This window comes from Triticum aestivum, chromosome 7B, assembly GCF_018294505.1.
Source record: "Triticum aestivum cultivar Chinese Spring chromosome 7B, IWGSC CS RefSeq v2.1, whole genome shotgun sequence".
Classification (NCBI taxonomy): Eukaryota; Viridiplantae; Streptophyta; class Magnoliopsida; order Poales; family Poaceae; genus Triticum; species Triticum aestivum.
In genome coordinates, this window is record NC_057813.1 from 3064539 (window position 1) to 3079619 (window position 15081).

Below are 15081 nucleotides of genomic sequence, written 5' to 3' on the forward strand. Positions count from 1 at the left end.
CTATAAGCTAATTAAATTAGTTAAGGTAATTAATCTAGGCTAATTAGTCACTGACTAATGGGGCCCAGACTTAGTTAATTCTAAATTAGTTTAAAACAAATCATATTTCAACCTTGTCTCAATGACAAGTGGGTCCCACTGGACCCACAAGTCAGTTTTGACTCTAGTCAACCGCACTGTTGACTGCTGACATCACAGATACGTCATGCTGACGTCATCCCATACTATTATGGATAATGTTGATTTAAATTAATTAAATAAAATTCCAGAAAATGATTAAAACTTTAGAAAACCATAGATAATAAACCGTAGCTCGGATGAAAATACTTTCTACATGAAAGTTGCTCAGAACAACGAGACGAATCCGGATACGCAGCCCATTCGTCCGACACACATCCCTAACATATCGAACATGCAACTTTCCCCTCCGGTTCATATGTCCGAAAACGCGAACACCGGGTATACTTTCCCGGATGTTTCCCTCTTTCACCGGTATCACCTACTACCGCGTTAGGGCACACCTAACATCGCTCATTGTCATGTCATGCATCGTCATGCTTATGTTTGTGTTGTATTTACTGTTCTTCCCCCTCTTCTCTCTGGTAGACTACGAGACCGACGCTGCTGCTGCCCAGTTCGACTACGGTGTTGACGACCCCTCCTTCTTGCCAGAGCAACCAGGCAAGCCCCCCTCCCTTGATCACCAGATATCGCCTATTCTTCTCTATACTGCTTACATTAGAGTAGTGTAGCATGTTACTGTTCGGTTACTCCTATTCTGTTGCATAGCATGTCATTGTTGCTACAGTCATTGATACCTTACCCGCAATCCTAAATGCTTAGTATAGGATCCTAGTTTATCATCATTGGCCCTACATTCTTGTTAGTCTGCCTTGCTATACTAACGGGTCGTGATCACTCGGGAGGTGATCACGGGTATATACTATATATATACATACTATACAGATGGTGACTAAAGTCGGGTCGGCTCGTTGAGTACCCGCGAGTGATTCACAGATTGGGGGCTGAAAGGACCTTTGTCCCGACGGCCCTCTGTGTGGATCTTTGTGGCGGAGCGACAGGGCAGGTTGAGACCACCTATGCGAGAGGTGGGCCTGGCCCTGGTCGGTGTTCGCGGTTGCTTCATAATAACATGCTTAACGAGATCTTTGTATTTGATCTGAGTCTGGCCACTAGCCTATACGCACTAACAAACTACGCGGGAAAGATATGGGCACTCGACGTCGTGGTATCAGCCGAAGCCTTCGTGACGTCGGCGACTGAGCGGCGCACGCCAGATTGGACCGCGTAACGTGACTTCCTTTGTAATGGAGGTTGCTAGGTCTGCTATCGGTCGCCCTCGCAACGTGCAGGTGTGCAATGGGCGATGGGCCCAGACCCCTGCGCGCATAGGATTTAGACCGGCGTGCTGACCTCTCTGTTGTGCCTAGGTGGGGCTGCGACGTGTTGATCTTTCGAGGCTGGGCATGACCTAGGAAAGTGTGTCCGGCCAAATGGGATCGAGCGTGTTGGGTTATGTGGTGCACCCCAGCAGGAAAGTTTATCTATTCGAATAGCCGTGTCCCTCGGTAAAAGGACGAGCCGGAGTTGTACCTTGACCTTATGACAACTAGAACCAGATACTTAATAGAACACACCCAGACAAGTTCCACAGACAACACGGTGATCGCTTTTCCACAGGGCGACGAGGGGAGGATCGCCGGGTAGGATTATGTTATGCGTTGCTACTTGGAGGACTTCAATCTACTCTCTTCTACATGCTGCAAGATGGAGGCTGCCAGACTAGCTATCCCCCTCTTATTCTGGCATTCTGCAGTTCAGTCCACTGATATTGCCTCCTTACACATATACCCATGCATATGTAGTGTAGCTCCTTGCTTGCGAGTACTTTGGATGAGTACTCACGGTTGCTTTGCTTCCTCTTTTCCCCCTTTTCCCTCTACTACCTGGTTGTCGCAACCAGATGTCGGAGCCCAGGACCCAGACGCCACCGTCGACGACGACTACTACTCTGGAGGTGCCTACTACTAAGTTTAGCCCGCCGACGACCAGGAGTAGTTTAGGAGGATCCCAGGCAGGAGGCATGCGCCTCTTTCGATCTGTATCCAGTTTGTGCTAGCCTTCTTAAGGCAAACTTGTTTAACTTATGTCTGTACTCAGATATTGTTGCTTCTGCTGACTCGTCTATGATCGAGCACTTGTATTCGAGCCCTCGAGGCCCCTGGCTTGTATTATGATGCTTGTATGACTTATTTCTGTTTTAGAGTTGTGTTGTGATATCTTCCCGTGAGTCCCTGATCTTGATCGTACACGTTTGCGTCCATGATTAGTGTATGATTGAATCGGGAGCGTCACACCGGTCCACGTGTAGGACTCCTCTGGCCAACTGGGCGGAGCTAGCGACCGCTTCCGCATCGGCGTCGGCTCCGGCTACGCCTTGGGCTCGATGGTGGGCAGCGGTGGCGGATGTGGGACGAAGAGCGGGGCGTGGACGGAGTCCCCCGCAACCGACGAGGCTAGGGCTTGCTCGAGCCCATCCCAATGGGCGTCCTCCTCGCTCCTGCTCGCCTTCAACGCGTGTTGGAGGGCTAGCTCGAGGGCGGCTTGGTACACTGCCTACTCCTTCTCCTCCTCCAGCAGAACCTCGGGCGGCGGAGGAGGAACAGCGTGGTCGGCGTGGATGCCCTGGCGACACTACTCTTCGTGCTCTTGCGTGAACCAGCGCTCCCAGTTGGGGGAGTCTGGCGCGTAGGCAGACATGGCCTGCTGCTCCAAAGTGAGGGTCGCATGACACCGGCGAACCTCCTCGGCGTGCGCCCGCGCCGAGCGTGCCACTGTCGAAATGGGGATCCGATGCGGATCCAGATGCCAACCATGCGGCGGTTGACATCCGGATACTGCAGTGGCCGATGGTACTGCCAGCGCCACCTTGCCTGGTAGACTGGTATGTACAGACGTTCCCGCTCCGGTGGCGAGCTGCGTCTAGCAGGCGATCGCGAAAGAGGTGGAAGCCCGCGGGAAGAGCTCGCGCCGGTGCTGAGCTTCCCTTCCCCTTCCCGTTCAAAAACCCCATGGTGGCTAGGGTTTGGGCTTGTTAGGGTTTTTGCTCGCGGGCGAGGGAGCACCGCGTGGCCAGATGTGGACGGGTGTTGTAAGTGGATCAGGTCAGCCCCGCCGCACGTTTTCATTAAAAAGGACGAGCATGCGGACCTTTCGCTCGTTGTTAGGCGGGCCCCAGGGTAGGTGCCGACATTTAATAAGATGCCGGTATTGGTTGAGCGGCCGACTAGTGAGCCCGCGACGGACACCAAGGGGACGCGCGACACGGCCGCTTTGTGTCCGCACCGACGCATTTTAGATGAATGAAATGGGTCGGCCGGTTGACGTTGCTCTAACTGACCTAGAGTTCTCCTCCGTGGAAGAGTCCTTATTTTGCCCTCCAAGACACCTGATTTAGTTGGAAGACCGTAGAATCATCACGGCCTGCTAGACCTTGAGACCAGCCCGACATCTAGAATGTCGTCTGACAGGCCATCCGCCCACCCCCAATGTAGCGCGCCGTCTATAGCCCTCGAACCAGTCTAGAATTCTCAACTAGCTTGCAATTCGTCCCGAGAAGAGCGCTCGAGCGTTTTTTTACCAGGTGGACCCCTATGGTCAATGGGTTCTGAGCTGGTCAAACATTTGCTTCATGTCGCTCCTTAGAAAAATTCACCAATACGTGCGTACTCCTCCGGTCCTTTTTACTTTACATATTAGGTTTGTATCAAGTCAAATTCTACAGAGTTTGACCAAAATTATATTAGAAAATAGCAACGTCTACAGTACCAAATATATATACTATGAAACTACATTTCATAATGGATTTAACCATATTGATTTGGTATTCTGAGTGTTAATACATTTTTCTATAAGTCTGGTCAAAGTAGAGATACTTTGACTTTAGATAAAACTTATATGCAAGCTAAAAAGGACCGGAGGAAGTAGGAGGCAAATCGCAAAGCGGCAACGTCCTTCCTTGATTTCCTCACGCGCCGCCTCACAAGCAAAATTCAAAGTTGGTCTCTCCTCTGCTTTCTTTATTTACGCCGGCGTCGCTCGCTCCAATATTCTCTGCATTGTTGTTGCTCTGCTGCTAATCCTCCGTTGCTCTGCTGCTAATCCTTGATCTGAAGGGTGGTTCATGCTGGTCGAGCAGCTAATTCACATGCTCGACCATCATGAGGTTTGGATTCAAGGATCTCTTTCCTTCTCAATCCAACTGGATTTCGTCGGTTGCGTTTGAGTTTAGACGTGGAATCATTTGTTCGAGTTGCCGCACAGCCTGATTCCTCGGCGGGAGGGACTCAAGGCATGATTCTGGTGGCCAAGGAGTTTGGTTCCCTGCCATGGCCGGGCGCTGTGGGCCGTAACGAAGGAGGGCCCTTCTTCAATAAGGGTGTCACCACACGAGGGCGGGGGGTCGTTGGTGGGCGAGCTTTGGCCGCGGACACGTGGAGGCGGAGATGGGCTCGGGAGACACCATGAGAGCGAGATGGACCTGGCCATGTTCATCAGCAAGTTTTTGGAGAGCAGCAGTGAAGGATGCATGGATTCACGCGACAGCAGTGACAGCAAGCTCGGTGGGCTCCCCGATAGGGCGGGAAAAAAAAGTTCGAAGCTCGCGAGCTAAATAAGTAGCTCGTGACTCGGCTCGAATTGACTCGAACTCGAAGAATAACAAGTCAAGCCTAGCTTTAGTTTAAGATCGTTTATAGACCAAGTTAAACGAGTCAATCTCACGAGTACTCGTGTAACTCATTAGGCTCAATACAATAGATCAGTCACTCCCAATACAAAGAAAGATCAGCCACTAAACAGCCTATGTCCCAGGCGCACAACCCAAGGCCCAGCCGTTGAAGGCCTAGCCTTCTAGGGAGAATGATGCGTTACAAGGAAATTACAATTGTTTAGTGATATATATGTTTAATATATACATAATCATTTCTATCATATTTGAGGGCTTTATGTTTATATCTTTAACGAGCTTAACAAGCTAAACGAGCCAACTCGTGAGTTATACGAGTCAAGCCAATCTTGGGTTTGAGCTCGTTATAGTAACGAGTCGAGTCGAGCTAGCTCATTAACGAAACGAGTTCTAGCGAGTCGAGCCGAGCTGGCTTGACTCGGCTCGAATTCCAACCCTACTCCCCGACCTTGCCGACAAGATATCAGTATGTTGCTGAGTGAAAAATGAAGAAACGTGCCAAATATCCCAACAAACAAGCAAACAACGTGAAATATCTACAATACAAACATGAAAAATACACTCCATCTATAAGAAATGGTGCGCGCACGTCATCCGGTAGTACTCTTGGTCGGTGACGGCTTTTGTCGATCCTTTCCTCAATCTTCGAGAGGTCTGGCCTCCGTAGCCTTGTTGTTCCGATTCTTGGATTTTACCATATGAGGCATGAACAAGGTCCGGAATTTTACATATGAACTTGTCTGCAACCCTCCCAAGTCACGGCCAGAGCCGATGGTGCACGAACCAACTTGGGTCACGAGAATTTAGGACCTCAGCTACCGAGTTGCATGTGAACTATCTACCGGCACCAAGGCCACCCGATTTTCTCACCACCGTCGACCTTGGTCGCCGTCGTGAGAACGCCTCCGAGGATCTATATTGCTATAAATACCAACTGTAAGATCCCAGTGGTAATCATGAGAGATAAACAACAAATTCTCCATCTGGACCACCCTCGATAGGTTAAGATTTTCCCCTAGCTATGAACCGGAAAGTAAAGGAGATAAAAGCTAGGGTTTAGTTCTTGATTGATGCCCACTCATACACGACCATCAGTTAGAACATTGCCCAATTCCAGGCCACCACGAGAGATGAAACAAAATTAAAGAGCTCTTAAAGGGTTTAGCTTACTAGTGCTCGTAGGCGACGCTAGCGGGCCAGTCCAACAAATATTCGATCTATCGAATGGGATGTTGAACGAGACGTGAATCGAGACAGTAATTCACTCACTCGCTCCTAGCTCATTGGCTAGTTGACCAGTTGACTGCTTGATCGGTTGACCGTATGACAACTGACCGTTGACTTTTGAAAAAAATTCTAAAGGTTTCAAAAATTGGAAATAGTCGCAAATTGAAAAAACTTCATAAAAATGAAGAAAAAAGTCGTGAATTTGAAAAAAAATCTTAAGATTTGGAATACGCTCACGAATTTGGAAAAAAGGGTAGACAAAAGATTACAAGAAATTTGAAAAATGTTCATGACTTCAATTTTTTTAAAACAGTAAAATAAAATTTGAAATTTTGAAAGTGTTCACAAACTTAAAATAAAATTTTCGGAGCTAAAAGATTAAGAATTTGAAAAAACAATCAACATGCAAACAAATCCACTAATTTGGAAAAAGTTAGCTGATTTGATATAAAGTTTATGAATTTTAAAATTGATCACACAAAATTGTAAACAACGAGAACAAAAATAAACTAAAAGAATAAAATCGAAAAATAAAAAGAGACAGAAAAAAGCAACAAAAGATGGAACAGGAAACTTTGTTCGGAAGAGGAAAAGAGACAGAAAAAAAGCAACCAAAACGGAAAAAGGCAACAAAACCGACCCATATTCATTTTGGTTTGATTTTGTTTTCTATGTTTTCAACCTGGATTTTTCTCGGTTTCTTGATTGCTTTATATACTTATTTTTCTTCTTCTTTTTTGTTTATTTTTTCTTTTCTTTTTCCTACTTTTTTATTTTAATGAACTAGTTTTTAATTATTAAGAAACATTTCAAATCCGCGTATTTGTTTTCCAAATTTTCACCTTTTTAGTGTCTTAAGTTTTTTTTAAAATTCATGAACTTTTTTCCAAACTTCGTGAACTTTTTCAACTTTCATAAACTTTTTAAAAGTTCGTGATTTCCTTTTTTCAAATTTCTTGAACTTGTAGCTCTAAAATTTTTCCCAAATTCATGAACTTATTTCAATCTTTACGAACATTTTTGAAATTCTATTTTCCAATTTTGCTACTATTTTCAAAAGAATGCGACTCTTTACAAATTTAAGACCTTTCTTTACATTTTTGTACTTTGTCGAGAAGTCAACGGTCAACTAGTCAACCAGCCAACAAGCTATAAGTTAGCGAGCAAACTTGGCGTCTCGTTCGAGTCCCGCCCGATCTATCAGAGTTTCGTTGGGCCGGCCTAATAATGCTACCTCCGAGTGCCAGTAACCTAAACCGGTGTTGAGAGCCCCGGTTAGGGCATCTTCAATGCAGCGGTGCTTACAGAGGCGCTTAAGATCCTGATTTTTTTCGCTAGGAGCAGGCACTAGGAGATGGATTTATTACGTGATTTCCAAGCGTTGGACTCCTAGGTCGGCATCGATGCCAAAAAAGGCACATGGAATAGCTTGGAAACAGCCACACCTACCAGGATTTAATTCCTAGCGCCCCTGCCTTAGCGCGTGAGTTGTATTTGTCCTTAGGAGCTCCCACGGGTGCCCCCGCAATATTAACACATTTAAGCAGCGCTTATTCGCTTAAGGTGTCGAACAGGTGTTGGCTGAAAACTATGGCCAATTTCAAGCTTTTGTTGTTGTTCCTCACTGGAGTAAATGAATCGGGCCCTTGGACGGCGAGCGTTAGGCCCAGTCCCAAAGAATTGTTTGGGTCTATTGATCTCGTCTATTTGCTAATGAGCGTTGCTAATGACGACTCGTTAATCACCACACGTGTCAAATCTATCTGTTTTTTTACTAGAAAATCAGGGGGATCATCCACCGAAATCCAAGGGGGATTAACACGACCCATCTAGCTAGCTCTTGAGCAACTACATTCAACTCCCTATTACAATGCTCAATAATCACCTTCCCCAACTGATGCGGAGCATCCTATGGTCATCCTCGTGGACCTATCTTCGTCTCCCACGACACCACATGGATCCATGACTAGAGCTCGAGCAGAGACTATCGAAGCTAAGGTGAACTCGCCGCTCCCCGAACTTATGCATTCTTCATGTGAGACATGGCTACTACCTCAAGCGGAGACCCTATATATGATCAGCTAACTAGAGGATAGCCACGGAGAAACTACATCCAATGGACAAGATGTCGAGGACACCAAATACAAGGACCAAGAGAAAGAGCTGCCAGGAAAACAACAACCACCGGACGACCGGACCACGCCGGACGTCCGACGCATGGAACTCCAACCAGCCCAAGAACCCGGCCAGCGAGTGGTCGTACGATCGACACGGACCGGACGTCCGACACCTCCCGCGCCCGAACGACCGAGCCTCTCCGGACATCCGGTGCCACATCACAGTACGAAAATAGTGGAAATTCGAGCCCCCCAGACAACCGAGACTCCGGACATCCGACGCCCTCCGGACATCCGGACCCTCGCGAGCCTCCGGACGTCTGATGCCTGTCTACGCACAGTGACTAGGGCTGAGGCCCATGTACCCCTTCGCCCCCTTAGACTATATATGCTCCCAACTCCGCCCACATTTTAGGGTCAGCATTGTCTTAGCTCATTTTGGAGATTAGAGCATTGCTCATCCACTTGATACCCACTCCATCGGAGACCGAGGCCTCCTAGGAGAAGATCCCCCAAGTGTATTCAAGACCCCGCAAGGGAAGATCCCCTAGTAGATTTAAGACCCCATCTCCTCACGGATCGGGAAGGACTACCTACCGTTTGTATCGTCCTTGTTGTGTTTGGATCGTGTGCCTTGTTGTGTACTCGGATCTAGCACATGTGTAACCATGTCTTGTTGATTTGAGTGTTTCCTCTCGTTTCTCTCATGTCTCCCCTCGTGTGTTCTTCGTGTTCTTCGTAGGATCCGCTCCAATCGTGAAAGATCGGCCTCTAGGGTTCCATCCTACATCACCAACTCTTTCAATGTATTTCTGCAATCTTCAAGCACAGGAGCTGCCATTATAGCTTGTCCTTCATTAAGATTCAGAGCTTTTATCACAATGATATTATCCATTCTCAACATGACATTAGAACAACCAGCGGCAAGGCATTTTTTTAATCCTTCAAATAGTGTTGCTCAATGGCGGAGCTAGGCAAGTTTGATTACGGAGGGGAATGAGAAACTTCAATTTTTAAAGAGGGGCAAAGCTCTATTTTTTCCAATCTAAAAATCCATACAAAAAATTTCTTCACTAAATTACCCTACACTGGGGTGGGCGGGACGTCCCCTGCAGAGGTGCACATAGCTCCGCCAGTGGTGTTGCTGCTTCCGCGGTTACCACATCCGCAACATGTTCAAGCTTTGTCGTACTCGCGGAGATGAAGACGTCCCCTGCAGAGGTGCACATAGCTCCGTCAGTGGTGTTGCTGCTTCCGCGGTTACCACATCCGCAACATGTTCAAGCTTTGTCGTACCCACGGAGATGAAAACCCCTCGACTATCACGTATGATCATGCCATATGAACTAGTAAACTCATCAGTGAAAAAAAGATGCGTGAACGTTCACTACCTGCTGTCCTGACAAGGCAACTGGCCATTTATTCAATCTTGGAACAGTAGAAGATTTCACTGCTGCTCGGGCGTAGTTCAAGGTTAGAGCCACTATAGGCGGGCCTATTCTGCCTGATATTTGAACATCTTCCCGCCGAACTATCTGTCTTCTCTACCACCACAAGTACCAGCAAGCCGCTGCAATTATTTCTGGAAATTCAATGGCGTTCATGTATGTCCGCTGTTGCGACTCATCACATATGAAAAACTCACACGTGTCAAATCTATTCGCTAATGACATTGATAATGATGTCGGTTTGTTAATAACAATGCTGAAATCGCTAATTAAGGATTATTTTTTGCAAAGGTCACTCTCATCTCTCCAGGTTACGACTATCTGTCGCAACCTAGGAGTTTTTCTTTTCGTGGATTCGTTTATTCAGAACATTTTACCTCTTAAACCGTGTGTCTAAGTCTCGAACCGTTTTCACCGTTGGATTCCTCACGTCGATCCCATGTTGATAGGTTTCGACAAACTTTTGCTTCACGAAAAAAGTAAACCAAAAGTACTTTTTTCTACTTTTTTGGTTTTCCGGTGCTTCTCTTGAAAGCAAACCGAAGGGGGGTTAACACGACCCATCTAGCTAGCTCGTGAGCAACTACATTCGACTTCCTAATACAATGCTCAATAAGCACCTTCCCCAACTCTTTCAATGTATTTCTGCCATTTTTAAGAACAGTTGCCACCACAGCTTGTCCTTCATTAAGATTCAGAGCTTTTATCACAATGATATTATCCATTCTCAACATGATATTGGAACAACCAACAGCAAGGCTTATTTTTAATCCTTCGAATAGTGTTGCTCAGTGATAGAGCTAGGAAAGTTTGATGGGGGGTGCGAATGAGAAACTTCAATTTCTAGAGGGGGGCAACGCTCTATTTTTTCCAATCTAAAAATCCATACAAAAAATTCTTCACTAAATTACCCTAGACTAGGGGGTAGGGGGGGCCTGCAGAGATGCACATAGCTCCGCCAATGGTGTTGCTGCCTCCGCGGTTACCACATTCGCAACATGTTCAAGCTTTGTCATACCCGCGGAGATGAAACCCCTCGACTATCACGTATGATCATGCCATATGAACCAGTAAACTCACCAGAAAAAAAAAAAGATGTGTGAACGTTCGCTTTTTGGTATGAATTTCAGCAAAGTCCTTCCAAATAGCGATATTCGGAAGGCTCTTGCTGAACTTCGTACCAAAAAGCTAATTCTCCTATCCGGGACTCCGTTCCAAAACAATTTTGGAGAGCTTCGTACCATTATGTGCCTGTTACTTTCGACAAATGACGTAGCAATGATTTTCTTGAATCCAAAGATGGATGGATTGGATAGCGGTGTTGTTGATGTCCGCAAGCACAAAGGTGGTTGTCAATGGAGTGCAAGGAAGGAAGATAGTGCATGCCTGCGGTTTGAGGCAAGGAGACCTGATATCGCCGATGCTTTTCGTCATTGCCATGGATGTCCTCTCGGCTCTTATGCACAAGGCCATCGATGTGGGTGCACTATCAGCTTTCACTGGGATCACTCTGATGCAGTGCGCTTCACTTTACGCAGATGATGTGGCCATGTTCTCCAGGCCCTCTTCACCGGATTTGGCTACGGTCTGGACCATACTGTTAGCGTTTGGGGAGGCCTCGGGGCTTAAGGTCAACTATCGTAAGTCCACGGTAGTCATCATCAGAGGTACGGAGGAGGAAAAGAATAGAGTCGCGAGCATGCTCCAGTGCAACACCTTGGACTTCCCCTGCAAGTACCTGGGGCTACAGCTTACAATAAAGAGTCTAACGCGCGCGGACTGGCAACCCATGCTGGACAAGGTGAGGCTTTGCTTGCCAGGGTGGCAAAGGGGGCTGATCCAAAGGCCCGGACGTTTAATTCTGGTTCAATCTGTGGTTGCGGCTTGGCTGGTGCACCACCTCATGAACACAGAGGCACCGGAGTGGTTCTCGAAGACATGAACAAGTGGATGAGATCCTTCTTCTGGGCAGGCAAGGATAAGTGGAATGGTGGGCAATGCCTGGTAGCATGGGAGAAAATCTGTCAGCCCAAAGTTTTTGGTGGACTAGGAATCAAGAACCTAAAGTGGCAGGCAATCGCGCTTAGAGTGAGATGGGAATGGCTCAAGAGGACCAATGACCAACGCCCATGGCAAGGGTTGCCTTTGATGAAAGATGAGGATGCTAAAGCGATGTTTGACACGTTGGTCAACATCAGAGTTGGGTCGGGCGAGCGGGTGCTGTTCTGGAGGGATAGATGGATTCACGGCGAGGCAGCCGCGGACATTGCACCATTAGTGGTCGCCTCAGTACTGGCCAGGACGGCCAATAGACGCACGGTGTGTCAGGCACTCGAAGACGCGAGCTGGACACAAGACTTTGAGACAAACCCCTCCTTCACTGCCCTCATACAACTCATGCATCTTGGCCACGCGATTAACACGGTGGAGAGGGACCCGGATCAGCCAGACAGGTTCACTTGGCCGCTCAGCACAACGGGCTCCTACACGGCCAAATCGGAATATCACCACCTCTACTCCGAGCTGACCAGATCGCCCACCGCGAATTGCCACTACTAGGGAAAAGCCTAGCAGCAGCGCGGGCTTTAGGCCTATCAGTAGCGCGGGAAGGAGCGCTACTGATAAGGCGCTACAGCTAATGATTAGCAATAGCGCGCCTAGACCCACGCTACTGCTAAATTGACTTAGTAGTAGCGCTTCTTCAGAACAGCGCTACTGTTAATTAGTAGTAGCGCTTCTCCTTTCCCGTGCTACTACTATTATTTAGTATTTTATTTCTTTTTTATTTCATGTTGTATTCATACACCTTTACACAAGTTTTCATACAACAGAAATTTAAAGATTGTCTTTACATCATAATGAGTTATTACATCATGGGATGAAAGAACCGTGGACTAGTTTCAAGTGGATGTCCATCCACTTGAAACTAATCTGTGGTTCTTTCACCCAATGATATAATAATATCATCATCATCATATCATTAACAACTTATCATCATAATACATCATTGTCATATAACACCTCCTCAAGATCATCGTTTTCATCAATAACATCACATAGCAAATTGGTCACTAGTCGTAATAACAAGTACTCCTCATTATCAACTCTAACACATTACCACATAATAAACATATTGTACCTCATAGGACCTATTACATTCGATTAAGACCTACTACATTTTCTAAGGTAAAATAGCAAAAAACAAGATAGCCCCTGACTCTCCATTATGGAGAATGGAGATTAGCCTGTCTCCAATTCTTGCCTTTTGCTGAATGTTACTTCCAAGAACCTCCTTGCGAATGTCCATACATTTCTTCCATTCTTTGATGAACATGTGTTCACGGGTTTTAGAAATCCGATATGCACAGGTGAGCTCCGTAGATTTACCTGGCAGTATGTTCAGAACTGAGAGGCGACCATGAAGAGACATCAGATGAGGCACACAATCCATCGGGAGTTTCTGTTGAAAACGTAATAATAACTTCGTAGTTAGCAATGATGTACTAGTTTTAGAAGTATGCAAAAGATGCACGGATATCGTAATAGTAAAAAATCTTACCAGGGTATCTCCAGAGAAGTTACCGTGGTTCAACACATGCACTAGTGGCACGTATTCACCATAATTTGGAGGAGTTTGATAATAGTTATTGTAATTCTTAAGAAGAGTACAAAATGCGATCAGATGATTTTTCTCCTTATACGTTAATTCGGTACCATCGGTGTAGTGGATTTTATCTACCATCTTCCGCACAGTCTTTGAAGAATCAAAATAAGCTGTCAATGGAAATAAGCTATCAACTATTTTAAAATAAACAATATAAATTAGTTAATAACTATGTTTGAGAAACTCACATAGCGGTACAATCGGAAGCGTATCAACAAGGACTCAAATGTCCATATTGTCTTGCTCGATGTCAGGATCACCAAGATCCATGGTGACAATCATACCCTCATAAAAACCATACATTTTGCAAAGTGCTTCCCAATTTTGGCAACCAAATGGGTTACGCTATGAGCATTGCACAAATTTACTTCAAAATCCATATCATGATGGGTCCTTATGTGTATTTTCTTTGTTTCAAAATTTTCATGGTATTCAAAACTCATCCTCTCCAAGACATAGCGTCTTGCATGGCATGGGATAAGCTAGTCGAATTGTAAAATATAAAAATTAGACGTTGAAATAGTTGAAGTCATGCTTAATTACCAAAAAAACACTTGTCGTTGTTGCGTACCGTTTCACAATCGAAGGTCTCCTCGAACTTAATGGTGAAGCGCCGATCTTCGTCCAGCCGAACGAACCTGTCGCACATACCTCGATCGTCGTGGCACCAGCTACACTCCCCCGGGAGACTGTCGTCGTCCGAGTACGACATTTCCTACATTCATAATTCAAAGATTAAACTTGTACATATTCTAGCACAAGTCATGTCAGAATTCACGGAAAAATCCGGCATGACCTTTGCTAAAAAAGGACATATCGAGCGCCTGAAATTTGCCGAAACGGAAATTAATCAACACTTCGGCAAAACATAGGCCACTCGAAGATGTAAACTGAACATGAACGGCCACTTGGGCAACCACATATCCTATTTGAGCAACAACACAAGATATACAAGGATATTTGGCTGGTCTCACCTCGATGTCGGAGGGGGTCGGTGACTGGGACGACGGCGGGGATGTCGGAGGGGGTCGATGACGGGGATGACGGTAGTCACCTGAAACCATATAAGTTATCACTAATACATCCCGAATAATTGCTTAAACTAAAAAATAACAACAAATATGACATGTTCAACTAGTTTTATTAATTCAACTAGTTCTTACTAAATATAGACTTACTATAAATAGAAAAAAACTAGTTCTTTCTAAAAATAAAGTAGTTCAACTAGTTATATTAATTATCTTACTAAAAATAAATTAGTTCTATTAATTCAACTAGTTCAACTAGTTTATTAATTTACTTACTAAACTAGTTCAACTACAACTAAAGTAGTTCAACTACAACTAGTACTACTAAAAATCTAGTACTAACTAAGCAACATCTAGTAGTAGCTATGAACCCTAAATTAACATCTACTACTACTACTAAATCTAGTACTAACTAGTGGCAGGAGGTGGGGGCGACGGAGAGGTAGCTAGGGGCGGCGAGGTCGAGGGTGGTGGGAGGAGGGTTGTCGGTGGAGGAGGGAGGAGGGGCGGCCGCAGGCGGAGGGAGGAGGGCGGCGGAGGAGGAGGGAGGGGCGGCCGCAGGCGGAGGGAGGAGGGAGGAGGAGGGAGGAGGGACAGAAGGAGGGGAGTACCTCGGCGGCGGACGGACGAAGGCAGCGACGGCGGCGGCGACGCACGACGACGGTTATCGACACGCGGGCGAGAGTGAGAGTGTGAGTGAGGGCCGGTCGTGCGCGTGGGGATAAGGTAGGGATAGTTGTAGCGCGTTTGCCAAAACGCGCTACAGCTAATCTGAATAGCAGTAGCGCTTTGCATGTAAACCGCTACTGCTAAGCGTAACTATATAAAA